Source organism: Frankliniella occidentalis, unplaced genomic scaffold (assembly GCF_000697945.3).
Source record: "Frankliniella occidentalis isolate FOCC.00 unplaced genomic scaffold, Focc_3.1 Scaffold7, whole genome shotgun sequence".
NCBI classification, from domain to species: Eukaryota; Metazoa; Arthropoda; class Insecta; order Thysanoptera; family Thripidae; genus Frankliniella; species Frankliniella occidentalis.
Window position 1 is genome coordinate 2,279,579 of NW_026267137.1, and position 3,427 is coordinate 2,283,005.

At 41.7% G+C, this 3,427-nt stretch overlaps 1 protein-coding gene and 1 long non-coding RNA gene across 3 annotated transcripts in view; one reads left to right on the plus strand and one right to left on the minus strand.

Annotated features, from left to right (window-relative positions):
- Nucleotides 1-3,427, plus strand: part of LOC113215361 (uncharacterized) — a 19,005-nt gene that overhangs the window by 12,558 nt on the left and 3,020 nt on the right. The gene's annotated exons all lie outside the window — the stretch shown is intronic.
- Nucleotides 7-1,977, minus strand: LOC127751065 (uncharacterized). Of its 2 annotated transcripts, XR_008011960.1 has the most exons (3): nucleotides 1,682-1,971; nucleotides 509-1,056; nucleotides 7-164 (listed from the first exon to the last, which is right to left on the minus strand). It is a non-coding gene; the product is annotated as an uncharacterized LOC127751065 (long non-coding RNA). The 2 variants fall into 2 exon arrangements; XR_008011958.1 differs by lacking the exon at nucleotides 7-164 and having other exon boundaries at nucleotides 723-1,056; nucleotides 1,682-1,977.

Sequence of the window (3,427 nt, forward strand, 5' to 3'; positions counted from 1 at the left end):
AAACTTGAGTTTTAAGGGGTGGTCTTTTGAATCTGACGCGCGAGCTGGTCCGAGAAAAACACGCGTAACTCTCTTAAAATGGCGAAATGCGAAAATTGATGTGTCTGGATTTTGACGGAAAAGTAGTTGAATCGACAGGGGTGAACCAGAGACCACAAAACTACCTTTGGTTCCGTCAGAAACCACCCCTGTCCACAGAAACTTGAGTTTTAAGGGGTGGTCTTTTGAATATGGCGGGCAGCGGGCGCGGGCAGCGTACAACGGGCTGCCTACCTAGCAGGCGATCCGGTCCAAGAAAAGCAGGCGTTCAGTATCTCACTTAATTTGCCCCGGCGACCTGAAATTTTGACGGAGAGGTTGAAAGAGGGTGCTGTCGGACCAATCCTAAGCATTTCTAGCGATTTTATTCTTTTTCATTTTTGGCCAAATTTTGCGAAAATTGATGTGTCTGGATTTTGACGGAAATGTAGTTGAATCGACAGGGGTGAACCAGAGACCACAAAACTACCTTTGGTTCCGTCAGAAACCACCCCTGTCCACAGAAACTTGAATTTTTTAAGGCGTTGTCATTAGAATGTGGCGCGCAGCGTAGAATGGGCTGCCTACCCCGCTGGCGATGGCGAACCCACCCACGAAAAACAAAACTCACTTGAAATGGCCCAGTGGTATGAAATTTCGACTGAGAGATTGAAAAAAGGTGCTGTCGGAGTCGGATCAATCCCTACCATTTACAGCAATTTTATTATTTTTCATTTTCTGATGTAGTGTGTTGCTCCATGATATTTACACAGAGCAAGTGAAAGGGGAGTCTGCCCGACCAATCCAGGCCAATTTCAGCCTGGATTTTGACAGAGGAGCATTGAAATCACCAGGGAAGACCCACGGCACCACAAAAACATTTAAAAACAGAACTTTGATGCACGCCTTCTCATAGAGTCTGAATAGAGACAAATTGGACCAGCTTTGGTTACTTGTCATGCCAACTCACCTATTCTTTCAAGTAAAATGACTCCGAGACTTCTTTGCTCATGTCAAGAGCATTTCCGGGCCGTGTTCCTGCAATCATATTAAACGCTACTTTAGGCACTATTTTTTGAATTTGAAACACACTTTTAAATGCCTCTCGCCTCATACTCTAAATGACCAGGGTCTTTTAAATAACTAATTTGGCACTGGACTCAAGTATTAGTGCACATAATATATCCCTCTGCACATACTCCCACATACTCCCAGATACCTTTACGACAATTATTAGGACTGTGCTAGACAGCTGCAAATTTGTTGCAATGCACATTGATTGTTGATTGTTTAAGGGATTACACTAATAGCTCGAGCTAAAGCCCTCAGTTGACTAAAAGTGCGCACCCCAACCAGGAGTAATACATTTTGCTGTTCAACAAGAATAATACAGAGTAAAATATGTGATATAATATGATAATACACTTGACAGTTCACCCATTTGCAAAAGACCTAGGACAGTATTTCGCACACAGCACGTACCCATTTAACACCTTTTCGACAAAGCTTACAGTGAGCATAGCGTACAGAGTGGGCATCATTTACTCTGCCTCGAAAAATAACTTCCCACTTATGAGTGTAAAAATTGAACCATTGGAACACACTTATAACCTCCTAACAGAACATTTAAATATTCCAGAAACCACCAAGCACTATTACTTACGATTATAATGTCAAAAAGCAGCGCTGTCTACCCAAAATCTCTGATGAAAACCTTTGATAAATTCGCGTCGGTATAATTTCGGTATTGAGCAGCAGGCGACACCGACTTCCACTGTTTATTATTTACGTTTCCACGAATGAAGGCGCGGCGGGGCGGGTGGGGGAGAGGGAAGAGGGTTGGGGTCCCAAAACAATTCTGGCATCTTTTGATATGTTGTTCGCAGCACCTTTAAACGCACAAAATTGTACATGCTGTGGGAACAAAAAACAATATTTCATCACACTTTTTTTTGTTGTGAAAAGCAGTGAGCGACTGCGTAGGATCAAAGGTCCCCTGGAGATGGAGACAGCGTTGTGTCTCTATGGCGTAGTCGGGAACGTGCCCGGCCTGGAAACGGGAGGTCGGCGGTTCGAATACGCGATACGCTGATTTTTTTTTTCAGGCCACCAAATTTCAAATGGGCTGGAAACTCGTCATTTCGCCACGACCCCCTCGTGGTGGTAGCTATTGCGTCGAAGGTGGCATATGACCTGGCATATGGCATATGGCCGGGGTTCGACTCACAGCGAAAGCGGGCCTCGGTAGTTCCCTGGTGTCAGGCACCTTGCTGTGGTGGCATGTCGTTTGACTCGGTTTTTCTCGCAGATCACGATTTTCAGTGTACTTTTTATCTACAGATAATATTTTGAGGTCCAGGCCCGATTTTTAGTTTTCAGTAGAATAGCCCATAAGAAAGTACTGTTAAGTTTTACCTCGTTTCGGCAGGGTCATGTATTGTTCCATTTTCATAAAAAAATCATGGTGAATCTATACACCAAACTGCACCCTCTGGCCAACATGCCCACACAAAAATCATAAGAAACGATTTTTTGGTCAACTCTAGCATGTCGCACTCCGACTTGTTAGGGATTATCTGCAGAGCAAGTCTTTTGACACACTTTTTGCCCCTGACCTTACCCTGACTTACCCGACTTGTGGCAACCTTGTACTCATAGGAGCTACTTTACTCTCGCTCGTACACTCACGACCGGTTGTTGTCTACCACAAGAGACAAGACCATAAAAAGGTTTTAAGTATTAAGTAAATTATCAATAACTTTGCATCAGAAGGTTTTTATTGTGTTTTTTTTTTTGTCGATAATAGATGTAAATACAGAATGTTTTAAATTTCTCTTAAATACGTTGCGTATTAGTCTAGTTTCATGATCAATAACAGTTTATGTTACATAAAGCAATTCATCTTTGATAACTAGACTACATTCAATGCACCCATACAACGGAGAAGAATACATGTTGAGTAGCGTATGGGCGTATGAGTAGTTCCAAAACACATTCTGGGTGCAGTCTAGAAGATCTTGAGAAGGGAGCTCTATCTTCTGAAGATATTCTAAAGCGCCTACCCCATAATATCATTCGTTTTTGATTTTTCTCAAGATATTTGTACCACACCTCATCATAGCAATAATAACATTACACGTTTCAAAGAAAGCTATACAAGAGCCATTATCATAAGATTTACTGCAATATTTGTTATAGTACGGTAAACAATGTTTCTTGCACAGCTTATATATAATGCAAACTGCGCAAGATTTGTTATGATATAAGAATAAATATATTTGTGTTCATTAACTGGAACTTGGAAGAACTCTCCTTGTTGTCCTTGGCTCCCTCTTAACAGTACAAAGTACATCACTATAGCACTTAAAGCTGCAATTGCATAACAAATAAAATAAAAAAATCTTAAAAT